This window comes from Engraulis encrasicolus, chromosome 10 (assembly GCF_034702125.1).
Source record: "Engraulis encrasicolus isolate BLACKSEA-1 chromosome 10, IST_EnEncr_1.0, whole genome shotgun sequence".
Classification (NCBI taxonomy): domain Eukaryota; kingdom Metazoa; phylum Chordata; class Actinopteri; order Clupeiformes; family Engraulidae; genus Engraulis; species Engraulis encrasicolus.
In genome coordinates this window covers 7,888,777-7,902,797 of record NC_085866.1, presented here as the reverse complement: position 1 = coordinate 7,902,797, position 14,021 = coordinate 7,888,777, and positions in this window count along the sequence as shown.

The following is a 14,021-nucleotide window of genomic DNA, read 5'->3' as shown; positions in this document are numbered from 1 at the left end:
GTCCTGCCTGCCTGCCTTCCCTGCCTGCCTGCCCTGCCTGCCTCCCTGGTCTGCCTTCCTGTCTGCCCTGGCCTGCCTTCCTGTCTGCCCTGTCTGTCCTTGCATGCCTGCCTGTCCTGCCTGCCTTCCTGTCCTGCCTGCCTGCCTGCCTTCCTGCCAGCCTGCCTGTCTGTCTCCCTGACTGTGTCCCTGACTGTGTCCCCTGCCAGCCTGTCCTACTACCTGCTTCCCCCGCCTGCTGCCTTCCTGCCCTACTGCCTACCTGCCCTGCCTGTCCTGCCTGCCTGCCCTGCCTTCCCCCCTTACTCCCATTGCCTTCCTGCCCTGCGTGCCCTGCCTGCCTGTCTGGACTGCCTGCCTGCCTCCCCAGCCTACTTGCCTTACTGCATGCCTCCCCTCCAGGGCCGGTTATAAGCATAGGCCGGCTAGATGGTCGCCTAGAGCGCAATGTGAAGAAGGGGCGCCGAAATGGCGCTCTCCGATGCGTAATTTTGCGATAGGCCTATGGAGGTTTTTTTATGAAGTCGCAATCAACAAAGCGTGGCGAAAGCGCTCCTCACGGCAAAGCGCCCCTCAGCCAATAGTAATATCGCTTTCAACTGTCTCTGGGAAGTCTGTGAACCAATAAACAGACAGTCCTGAGAAAGGGGGCGGGACGAGTGACAGCGTGCGATCTATTTTGAATTTGGAGACTCATTCGAGAGACAGAGGGCAAGCGAGAACAGCAAAGCTGCTCTGCTGGGTGGAGAATTGTTATGTTCTCATTAAACCAGTCATTGCATGATGCAGGAGTTGCAGAGGGTGTTTTGGAAGTATGTGGTTTAATCAGAAACCGTTTGTGGTAATGTAAAGCCTAATAGTTATGAGGCTACTGTTTGGAATTAGAGGGAAAAAGAGCTTTGCTTTTGATCTGAGAAATCGCTAGTTAGCATGCTAACATTAGCCAAGTATGCCAAGCAATGAAATCCAGCAAAGTAGCTGTTAGTAGCCTACTCACTAACACCCACCTGACATCATAATACTTGCTTAGGTTGACCAGCAGTGTAAAGTAAGACTGGTGCCATGTTTAAAACAAGTTTAGCTGCCATATCTCCTTCCATCCACTTGAATGAATTACCTGCTTGTTGTAAGCTTAAAAAAACATTGTTTCCAGACCAGAATGACATATAGGCCTACATTAATCATGTAAGAGAACCATGCACAGCATGTTTTCATGCTGAGTGATGTAGTATTGCAGACAAGTGAGGCTATTTACTATATTTTGTATATAATGAAATTCAAAAGCGTGACAGCTTTTCTCCCTTTCTCTCACCCTGTCCCTCCGGTTCAAACACATAGATAGCCCCCTTCTCATTCTCCTACTCACAAATGCACCACTATTTCCAGTAGGCTACAGAAATGAAATTGGTGATCATTGAGATCATAGACAGCACAAATGTGTAGCTTATTAAAATTGTTATGCTGCCATGCTTTGTGATGCTGTAGGTAGTGTAGATAGGCTATCAATGCAGACCTCCTTGGTAGGCCTATTGTCTACACATGCATTTGACATGCAAATGTACTGTACCACTCTCCTGGTATTTCAATTCCATTTTACAATTCAAACACATTGATAACCTCCCTCTCATCTGGGGTTGGGGGCACCACCACCATCCATGTCTTACATCCAAGACACCACACAGTGAATGTACTTTCATGCGACTCAATCTGATGTGTTGGTCGACTGTCCAAAATCCATTTAATGCAAAACAGTTATTGTTCTTGATGCTATTTAGTTAAAGGGCCACTCCTGCGAATTTCAATGTGCTGTTATATTGCTCACGCTACCCTTGACATGTTAGTACCCGGTGACGCCGCAGTTTTTGGCCCAGCCCTTTCTGAGATATGAACTATTCTAATGGGGGCAACTTTTGTTTACATTTTTAAAAAAATGAGCATAGGCCTACTCCAAATATTTTCCCAAAAGGTATCGCTGTTTGCTAGCTGTCTGCTGATGTTGCATAACATTTTGGATGTTTTTGGGAATAAATAAAAATGTTTTTTTGAAATGTAAACAAAAGTTGCCCCCATTAGAATATCTCATATCTTGGAAATGGCTGAGCCAAAAAATGTGGCGTCACCGGGTACTGACAAGTCATGGGTAGCGTGAGCAATACAACAGCACATTGAAATTCGCAGGAGTTGCCCTTTAAGCGTACTACCGGTATTACTCTTGTGTTCTGTAAGGTATAAAAAAAAAAAAGGGGGGGGTGGGGCAGAACTCAAACTCGCCTAGGGCGCCAAATAAGCCAGAACCGGCCCTGCTCCCCTCCCATGCCTGTCAGCCTCCCCAGCCTTCCTGACTGTGTGCCCGGCCTGCCTAACTGCCTCTCCTGCCCGCCGGCCTGCCCTGCCTATCCTTGCCTGCCAGCCAACCAGCCTGCCTGCCTCCCAGACTGTGTCCCCTGCCAGTCTGTCCTACTACCTGCTTCCCCTGCCTGCCTGCCTTGCTTTACTGCCCCCCCTGCCAGCCTGTCCTGCCTGCCTGTCCTGCCTGACTCCCCTGCCTTCCTGCCTGCCTGCCTGCCCGACCTGCCTGCCTCCCCAGCCTACTTGCCTTACTGCATGCCTCCCCTCCCATGCCTGTCAGCCTCCCCAGCCTTCCTGACTGTGTGCCCGGCCTGCTTAACTGCCTCGGCTGCCCGCCGGCCTGCCCTGCCTATCCTTGCCTGCCTACCTGCCAACCAGCCTGCCTGCCTCCCAGACTGTGTCCCCTGCCAGTCTGTCCTACTACCTGCTTCCCCTGCCTGCCTGCCTACCTTGCCTTACTGCCCCCCCTGCCAGCCTGTCCTGCCTGCCTGCCCTGCCTGACTCCCCTGCCTGCCTTACTGCCTACCCTGCCAGGCTGTCCTGCCTGCCTGTCCTGCCTGACTCCCCTGCCTGTCTGTCCGACCTGCCTGTCTGCCTGCCTGCCTCCCCAGCCTGCTTGCCTTACTGCATACCTCCCCTCCCCTGCCTGACAGCCTCCCTGCCTGCCTGCCTTCCCTGCCTGCCTTCCTGCCCTGCCCTGCCTTGCCAGTCTGCCTGCCTCCCTCTCTCTCTGCCTGCCTCTCCGGCCTGCCTGCCTGCCTACCTTTTTTGTTAGCCCAACTGGGAAGCTCCAACTCCTATTGTCATTGTGACACAGAACTCCACAGCACACAAGTGTTCACTGCACACTGCACACAACGAAATTGCATTTATGCCTCACCCATGCAAGGGGGCAGCCCCCAATGGCGCCCCAAGGGAGCAGTGCAGCATGACGGTACCATGCTCAGGGTACCTCAGTCATGGAGGAGGATGGAGCACTGGTTAATTACAACCTGCCTGCCTTCCCTTCCTGCCTGTCCTGCCTTGCCAGCCTGCCTGCCTGCTTGCTGGTTTGCCCTTCCTGCCTGCCCTGTCTGCTCTCTTGCCTTCACACTTTACTCAAGTCCTCTCAATCTTATAAGGCCCAGGGGCTTGAATCCCTGACTACCTATACCCAACCTGGCCTGCCTGCATGCCTGCCCTCTCACCTTCCCATCCTCCAGTCAGTCAATTCCTGCTCTGCCTGCCTCCCCTGCCTGCCTGCCTCCCCTGCCTGCCTGCCTCCCCTGTCATCTGCCCTGCTTGTATATACTGTCAATGGCCCTGCTCTGCCTGCTCTCTTGCCTGTTTACAATGGCCTACCGTCCAGATGAGTTGAGTCTAGTCCTCAACAGTACATCCTCCAGGGTCCCGTCCTGTGTACATCGCCTGCCATGCCCTCCAGTCCAGTTCTCTGCACTCTCCAGGGCCTGCCTGCCCGCATGTGCGCCCTCCAATGCAATCTAGTCCTCTCCACCCTCCAGGGCCCTGAACCCCAAGTCTGTCCAGTCTTCCTCATCCTCCAGGGCCTCCTTGCCTGCCTGCCCTCCAGCCCATTCCTCTACACCACAACCAGGGCCCTCCATCTCTTCCAGTCCTCTCCTCTCCACCGTTCAGGGTTCTGCCTAATTGCCTGCCTGCCTGTCTGTACTTCAGTCCAGCAGTCATCCCTGCACCCTCCAGGCCCCCTCAGACAGGAGAGCAACACCACGGCTCCAGCTTGACCCCCACCTCCCGGCCCTGACACAGAAAACACAGGGACTGAGCTTGGTGACAGAAAGGGACAACAGCAAAGTTGCAATGGCTCCATTGCTCTGCTTGGGGTCCAGACACCCGTGGAACCTGCTCCTGACACTGATAAGATGCTGGAGGTGATCAGCTCCCCCTCCTCCGTCAGATTAATGGCACCCGGCACTATGCTAATTACACAATCGGAGCCGACTGCGGTGCTGGCACATTAATCTCTTTCTTGTCAAGGTTGGTCATTTCCATTTATGTATGTACTCGCACCAGACAAGTGCATTTGTTCAGAGTGTTTTAAAGGGAAGCAAGCGAGGAGGCATCCATTTTTATCAGCGCTGTTACCTTCATTTAAAGGAAACTGAACATATGGGTGTGCTGCCTAATCACCTTGCTGACTAAGCTGCTTTGAGAAGGGTGATTTGAGATCTCTGTTTGTGCCAGATTTCGTTTATTTTTTCAGCCGCATTTTGTCTTGATTAGTCGTATCAGGCAGAGGTGGAAGGGTGAACCAGTCAGTCAGCAACTTAGTATTAATTAGCTCTGACTGTGTTTCTAAAATAGTCGGCTTTTTGTCAAGTTAACCATTTCTCTGCCTACGTTTCAGACTCATACCACAGATAGTATTCACACATGCATGTGCAGATGCAGAAAGGTACGCACACACACACGCACGCACGCACACACACACACACACACACACACACACACACACACACACACACACGTGCACACTGTGTGCGGTAAAATGAACTATGGTCCTGGATCACTGTGAGTGGTAAAATAAAGAATGGTCCTGGATCACTGTGAGAAGTATATAAACAATGTTCCTGGATAGCTTTCAGCAATGGTCCAGGATCGCTGCAATTGGTGAAATAAACAGTGGTCCTGGATCACTTTAAATGATGAGCAGTAAAATGAACAATGGTCCAGGATCACTGTCAGCGGTACAAAGAACAATAATCCTGGATCTCTGTGAGCAATAAATAAACTGGTCCTGGATTGCTTTGTGTGGTAAATAAACAATGGTCCTGGATCACTTTGAGTGGTAAGATTAACATTGGTCCTGGATCACTGTCAGTGGTAAAATGAATAATGGTCCTGGATCACTATGATTGGTGAAATAAACAATGATCCTGGATCACTGTGATAAGTGAAAAAAAACATTGGTCCTGGATCACCGTGAGTAGTAAAATCAATAATGTTCTTGGATTACTATTAGCGGTAAAATGAACAATGGTCTTGGATAATTGTGAGCAGTAAAATAAACAATGGTAGCAATTGAGGAGCTAAAATTGCACGGCTAAGCTCATATGCCCTGTCTTAAACTTTAGTCTGATGAAGAGCGAAAGCTCGAAAGCGCTCACTTGAGAAAAATTAAAAAAACAAAAAATGTATTTCTACAATAGCCTACTTTGGCCTTTTGTCATGCACCTGCGTCTTGGATGTGCGCACCACTAACCTACTGACTGTCTTAAACTTTTAAAATAAATCATGCTCTTGGATGAATGTCATGCTCTCAAACAATTCTGACCTCAGGTGTATATTTCAGTAAACCTTAGTTGCTAACTATGTATGCTAGCTACTTGCTTACTATGTTAGAAGCTATGTTAGCTAGTTGTTAGCTATGTAAGCTACCATTGTTGCTACTATGTCGGCCCATTGGAACTGCTCAAGTTGCTAACTGGCTAACAAGTATGTATTCAAAAAACATACCCCTGACCCTTTAGCAATCCATTAAAAATAATACTCACCACTGTTTTTTGAAGTTTTTTTTTAAGATGCTTTTAACCCACCACAATATTTAATATTATATTGTAGCTAGTGGTCAGTAGGCTATCTAAATCTGTGGACATGCCTAATGTTATGTGAAGGTAATTACCTGTAGGCTACACTGGTTTGAAATTCCCTCATAACGATTTTTTTTTGACCAATCTTACCTCTGCTTTGAGAAAGTTAGGTGTTTCTGAAGCAGTCATCAGAATGTGTGGAGCTCTGTGAGTGACTCCCCTCTCATTCAGGGTCCTGCAGGCTCAAAATGGTCCCGATCGTAAAAAGTAGGGGGAAATTGGAATTTTTCATGTCTCAGGGCAATGACATCATCAATCACAAATTAACTCTTGATTGGTCACCTGTAACATTGATCCTGGACCAACAAGTTTGATGTTGATCCTGGATCAGTAAATACTTAGTGTTATCACCCAGTGAGCAGACGGAACGTCTTCTGATTGGCTGAGCAGGTGTCCTTTACTCTATTTATTCCTCGGTAGCAGGACACCTATGATGTCATGCGGGCGTGCGGGCGTGTAAGTTGCTTCTTTTCTAACTTTCTGGTGAAGTGCCGTTACTAGTTCTATCGCATCTGGTTGTCTAGTCAAGACCGCGTCGTTAGTTCTATCGCATCTGGCTGTCTAGTCAAGACCCCGTTACTAATTCTATCGCATCTGGTTGTTAAGTCAAAAACCCAGTAAACTCTATCGCATTTGATTGTCAAGTTACACCAACATTCTGCGCGCGTCCTTACATGCCTCCGATAGAGGCGCGTCTCACTAGATTAGGAAGTGGTGCCCATAGCAACGTACCAAGCACAGTGGTGAATCTACTTTCTCACAAAGCAGTAGATCAATATATTAATAAATTAATACTTAAATGCTGGTAACCGGGTGATAAGCGGAATAGCAGCCTTCGAGGTGTCCCGATATCAAGGGAAAATGGACTTGGCGAAGCGAACAGGCCTTCGGCTGCGCCGTCGGGCTGTTTAGAACGCTCCGCCTCGTCCATTATTTCCCTTGATATCGGGACACCTCGTCGGCCGCTATTCCATACATATCAGATCAACCTCCTGGGAGGACCGTATATGGACCCCATACTGACATTCTGACTGGGACTGGCACCACCAGCATGGAAGCAGCTGTGGCCAAGAGGCATTTACTGCCTGGCTATCGTGTCCCACACCAAGTGCTCTATGAACAGTTGCTCAACTCCAAGTGGGCTCCAGGTGCCCAGAAGAGACGATACGAGGACATTACCAAAGAATTCTTGAAGCGCTGCATCATCAACCCTGGTCACCTCGGGGCAATAGCATACAACAGACTAGGCTGGAGAGCCGTGTGCAGCAAGGCAGCTGAGCAAATCAGCGACACCTTCATCCAAAGGAGTACGGCAAGACGTTCCCAACGACTCCACCTCCCAATCATCAGGTCATACCTGCTCCATCTGTGGAAGAGTGTGTGGCTCCAAAATTGGCCTTAGCCACATGAGGTTGCATCAGCTGCATTTGGAAAACAGAACTTGAGCGTATTTTTCACGCCGGCGACCAGCGGTGTCTCATTCAAATGAATAACAGCATGCTAGCATGCTAGTTTTGGCTGTGGGGAGGGTTTTGAACAGGACTGGCCGCGCACGCCGATGCTGTCAGTGAGAAAAACACACCGGCCGGAACTAAGCAGAAAAAACGTGTTCGTCCTGCGACCGTTCCGTTCCGCTTTGGTATGTTTTGCCCCTTAGAAGTGTGTTTGTGTTTGTGTATGTGCGTGTGTGTGTTTGTGTGTGTGTGTGCGTGCGCGCCCGTGTGTGTGTGTGTGTGTGTGTATGTGTTTCCCTCTGTCAGTCTCCTTCCTGTGCATGATGGAGTGCTGATCACACACAGAGGGTAAAGGTGTCATATCATACATGAGGAGACATGAAGAGATACTGCTGCCGAGCTGTGTGTGTGTGTGTGTGTGTGTGTGTGTGTGTGTGTGTGTGTGTGTGTGTGCGTGTGCGTGTGCGTGTGCGTGTGAACGTGCGCTCCTGCCTGCATGCGTGTTTGTTTGAGGAAGCACTTGAGCATGTCCTGTTTGAAGAAATCCTCCATCTCCACCCTTTCACCCTCAGGGGTCCACGAATGCAGTGTACTTGGTTAGAGTGGTTCACTCTGATAAGATGCTGTCCTTTAGTAAGCTGGTGTCTGACAGCTGTTAGGTGCTAAAGCTAGCCCGGCTCTACCAGCCCTTTACAGAGCTTTACGTAGAGTGGAGAGCGGAGAGTAGGAGAGAGAGTGAGAGAGAGACAGAGAGTGTGTGTGTGATGTGTGTGTGTGTGTGTCTCTCTCTCTGTGTGTGTGTGTGTGTGTTTGTGTGCGTGTGTGTGCGCGTGCAATGTGCGTGCATGTTTGTGCTTGTGTGTGCATATGTGCGTGTGTGTGCATGTCTGAGTGTTTCTATGAATGTATAGGTGAGTCCTCGAGCACGCACACACCCACCCCATCTGCGACCGTGCATTTCTGTATTGTATTGCATATGTATGTATCTTCACACCAGAAGGTCCCTCATCAAGTCATTCTGCACAAGCATCTCAAGTGTTTTTACTACGCATCCCCAGTTTGGCCAGAGTGGCTCTCTTGAGCCTGTGCCAATCACCGCATCACAGCTGGTGTCTGAGACTGGAGAACTCCTTGAGGTCCCACAATGTGAACCGTTCTGATTGCACTGATTACTCTTCCCATCTCCATCTGCGTGAGCCTCGTCCCACCTCATTCCAGCTCATCCCATGAGGTCTAACACCCCACGCGCGCTTGATTGATTGAGAGCCAATATGCTCGGATTTTTGAGTGTGTTGCAATGATGCGCTCCTCTCTTCTGTAATCTAACAACCGCATGTACTCACACGCTGTCAGACATGCACACACACACACACAGACACACAGACACACACACACACACACACACACACACACACACACACACACACACACACACACACAGACACACACACAAGCACACACACACACACACACACACACACACACACACACACACACACACACACACACACACACACACACACACACACACACACACGCACACACACACACGCACACACACACCTCCCCTCCTAAGCTCCTGATGTGTTGTCACCAGTGTGCCTACCACCCACCAGCGAGTGACACTCAACAAGTACAACACATTTGACAAGATGGAGCAGGTAATATGAGATTTAATTATCTCCCCCACCCCAGCCGCAGTCACAGCCGCTCCGCACCGCACCACTTCGCGCAGCGCAGCACCGCACCGCACCGCACCGCACTCTGAGGTTCTGTGCCGCTGTCTTTGTTGTTTATTCCGCGGCATATCCCTGTGGTTAGTCACCGCGCTCCACACGGTGGTGATCGATTGATGCGTTCCGGTGAGCCGGGGCGAAAACAAGACGGCGGGGAAGCGAAAACGCTCCGAAAAAGGCCCAAGACAAACAGGAGGACATTAAAGCTGTCAGCCACGCCTAAACAGCCCCAGATATGTGGAGGGCACAGTGGAGAGGAGTGGAGCTGGAGCACACATAAAATACAACTCCTACACACACTGTCTCTCACACACACACTCTCTCTCTCTCTCTCTCTCTCTCTCTCTCTCTCTCTCTCTCTCACACACACACACACACACACACACACACACACACACACACACAAACACGCACACTAACACACACACACACACACAACACAAATGCTCACACACACACACCCTTCTCCCGGGAGTGAAGAGAGAGATGCGCTGACAGCCGTCATTTCTCACCTTTTCACAGGGCAGCCATCAACAGGGAAGCAGAGGGTAAGCTGAGGGAGGCAGCCATTTTTATGGGTTATATAGAAACTTATTAAACCTCGTTTTTATGTTCTCTTATAGCCAGGGTGGTCTGGAACTCACGTGTCTATGAAGCTAGGACCAGGGGCGTAGCAGCAAATTGTGGGCCCTATGTACAATTAGCTCCAATGGACCCCCTTCAGCGATATATCTACATAAATCAGACACTGTGTGGGACCCCCTATATACATGGGGTCCTGGTAATTCAGTCACACGTTACCCACCTGTGTGTACGACACCCCTGGCTAGGACACAGAAGGATTTTTTTTCCCCAGAAAAAAGTCACCAATAGATTACCCATGAGGATTGGATTTTAAATTAACTCCCTCTGTTACAGAAAAAAACAATTACAAAATGGGGTTAAGGTCAAGATTCGGGCTGGGGTTTGATTAAGGTGAGGTTTGATTCTGAACAATTCCACTGAGTGCAAATTAATTCTCGCAAAATCATCTTCAAAGTGTCCGCGGGTGCTGTGTATGCTGTGAGGCTCTGCTGTTGCAATTACCTGAAGTAGTGTTCCTCAACGGGGGCTCCACAGCCCCCCAGGTGGTGTAAGGGAGCCCTCGGGTGGGGCGTTGAGAAGATGGAGACACCTGAGAGGGGGGGACACTGTTGCAAATGGTCTATTTTATTTTTTGTCATTGGCAGGATTATAGTAGTAGTAGTAGTAGTACTTTATTGTCCCCATGGGGCAATTTTGTGTGCCGTACAGACGATGGCACATGAGACACAGACAGGTATAACAAAGCAACAGACAACAACAAAAACAAAACAAAAACAAAACAGACAGGAAAAACAGACCTGCATACACTATACACAAAAGCTGATGGTTAGATTTAGACATCACCTCGTTTAGTCTCTTAATAGCGTGAGGGATGGTGAGGTTTATAGGGTGTTTGTTTAAAAAAGCTGACCTGTAAATAATCCCCTTTTCAACCACCATCAGCCTCTGCTGCTATGAAACTGTATTTCGGTCACAGACTTTGCTAGTCTCTCTGCTAGACCTTTTTTTAATATTAGCTACATGCGTTTGAAATCACACAATTTTTTGGAGGTGTCAACACATTTTAAATAAAGTATCTGTTCCTTTTACAATAATTATGAAAAGAAATGACTCATGTAAGGCTTGGGTTTGTGGTTGAATTTGATTGAGGTGAGGTTCAATGAGCATTTGCACTGCAGAGTGCAAATGAATCACAATAAACTCATCTTTAAAGTCTCTTTAGGTGGGCTGCTGTTGCCATTATAAGCCATCCATCTTCCAACCACCGCCGCTGCTGTCGGGCTAATGTAATACATTTGTGGTCTGTGCAGGGGGCGCAAAAGCAACCAATCACATCCCTCCATTCTCACTTCACTCCTTTTTCTCTGGCCTGCACTCCTCTCCTCTCCACAGAATTATTTAGGAGGGATATGTAATCACAGTTGGCTCTCAGAACTAGAAAATGGGTCATGTACCATCAGAAGGCTGCTTGCACACACACACACACACACGCACACACACACACGCACGCACGCACACACACACACACACAGGCTGCTGTGTGCTTTCTTCCTTCCTTTCTTTCTTTCCTTCCTTCTTTCTTTCGTTCTGTGTCCTGTGGGTACTGCAGCAAACCTGTAAAGTTTGCATTGCATACCATCTAACAGGGCACTGTACTGTAGCCTATGAGTGATTCTACGATTCGCCTGCACTTTTGGCAAAAGCAAAATGTCAATTATCAGTATTTTTTTTCAACTAAATGACCTAGATGTTTACATAGTGTATATATTTAAGTTTCCAAACAAACAAATTGCCAAGCTTAATCTTAAATCATTTGATAAATACTCTAATGAAAGCGAGCATTTGCTTGATTATTTTGTCAACAGTGTTATGGACGAATACTATACTATACTATACTATATGGATAAATACCTAGCAGGCGCGGAGTGGCCGTCGGCAGATTGGGGACTTGTCCTGGTGGGCAGTGGCCGTGAAATGTAATTTTACAGCAGCTCAGCATTCCCAGGCGGCCCTGAAACCCCGCAATTGTACTTACTCGTGCTGACTACCCAATTTCCACATAGCTGTGATTAAGTTAAGCTGACTAGCCAATATTTATACCGTGTACCAGACGGCAATACCTCACTGACGGTGTCAAACAGTAAATTGGCCACACCCCTTCTCTACTGATAATTTTCATACACCGTAGATCGCGGAAGTTTACTAGATCTTAGTAACACAGTTTCGTTTTCAGTATTTGAAGAACCTGTGATATTTAGATTGGTTACCAAAGGATGAAAATATGAATAAGATATGATTTATTTTCCGATTTCCACATGACTGTTACAGTTTACAGTCTGCCAGTACAGATTCACTTGCTCTGTGGTTATCAGTGTTGGGAATAACGGCGTTTAAATAAACGGCGTTACTAACGCCGTTACTTTTTTCAGTAACGGATAATCTAACTAATTATTCTTACTGTCAGTATAACGCCGTTACAATTTCATACACTCCGTTACTGCACGTTACTGTTTGGGTAGCCTATGCGTCGTCACCGTGCGTTCTATTACCAAAACCTCTCCATACGGTCATACTGCCACATTCGCCCCTGCCATCCACCCAGTAGAAGTCAGAAAGAGGGACAGGATGAGTGTGTGTGTGCTGCTTGGTGAACAGTGTTTGTCTGATCCTAGGAGTATTGCGTTTGCGTCCGGATAGGTGGCTACCCGCATCACCGGGGGCTGAATGGAGGGAGCGCAAGCTAACATTACCAGAACCACTTATCTCACCTCCACCAATAGGCCTACCTGTATGGACACTACGACTGCATTCGCCACTACCGCCGACTTACTTAAGATCGGATAAAGTCACCGAATGAGTTTCAATGTGTGTGTGTGCTTAGAGAACATCCTTGCTTCGCATGTCGGCATCACTGCCTTCGGAAGTTTCGCCGCGGTAAACAAAGAGTGCTCGCCCGATCATTATCCTCCTCGTGAGATAAAAACTGTCCTTCAGAGTCAGAATAGGCAAATAACATGCTCAGAACTTCATCCTGATTCAACTTCTCACTAACCACAATGAAATAGCTCGCTGATAGTTCGCTGATAACAAGTAACAACACAAACTGAACTCGCACGCTTCGAGACAAAGACGCAAAGTGGCTACTTCCGCATTTTGTGGTCGCGTCACAGGTCGCGTCCTTTACTGCTTCACGACTCTGTGAACTACAAAATGACGCAATCGTAGTCTTGTTTGAAAGGGTAGCATTTAGTAATAATTAAAATGTAAATACTACATTTAGTAGTAATTTAAAGTTGGATTTAACATGTACATTTTCAGTTGAATTTAAGCCTATTAAAATGTGTTATTTTATTTTATTTAAAAAAAATAAATAAATTATATATATATAGTCCATCCAGTGGCTTTGGTTTAATATGTTGCAATACATTTTTGTTTGTAACGTTACCTGTCTTTACCGTCCTTCTCTATGTGGTTTATGAAACATGGTCGGGGGGCGAGTAACGGAATAGTTACTTTTACTGGTAACTAGTTACTTTGATACCGGAGTAACTCAGGAAGTAACTCAGTTACTTTTTTGGAGAAGTAACTAGTAACTAGTAGCTAGTTACTTTTTCAAAGTAACTTGCCCAACACTGGTGGTTATTGACTTGGGTTACGAACAGACTCCACCAAGTGGTAAGGAGCAGAACTGCACCTAACAGAAGCAATGGGTTTTGTTTTGATTTGTTAGAACTACCGTTATATCTCCTTATAGTCGAAATAATATTATTATCATACATATATTTATATGTGGCACATTTAGGATGTAGCCTATGTAATGTCTGAAGAAATGGAACAAAATAATTACCACACAAGATTCTGATGTGACCAGTGCTGGGTGTGTAGGCTAACCTATGGATTAAAGTGGAGTGATTGCAAGAAACAAAGACATTTGCTGCGACGAAGACAGCGTTTTAAGGTAGGCCTACACCGTTTGGTTATACATTTTGTTGACTTATGGTTGTGCTTTGAAGTAGCTAGGTTTGGCTTATTTGCTGCATGGTGGGTTTATTGCACAATGTAGACAGACTTTTTGTAAGCTATACTATACTATATTTTGTAAGCCTATTCTTCTAAAAATCCCCACACTCAAAACTTTGTGCCCGTGCTCATCCTGTCTTCCTTAAACGATATTTCAATAGGCCTACAAACTGTCAAAATGACAGTGGAGTGCACATTTGCATGGAACAGTAACGTGATGTAGCCAAGCCTGCAACTAGTTCTATGAATGCTTTGGACTGTGATGATGG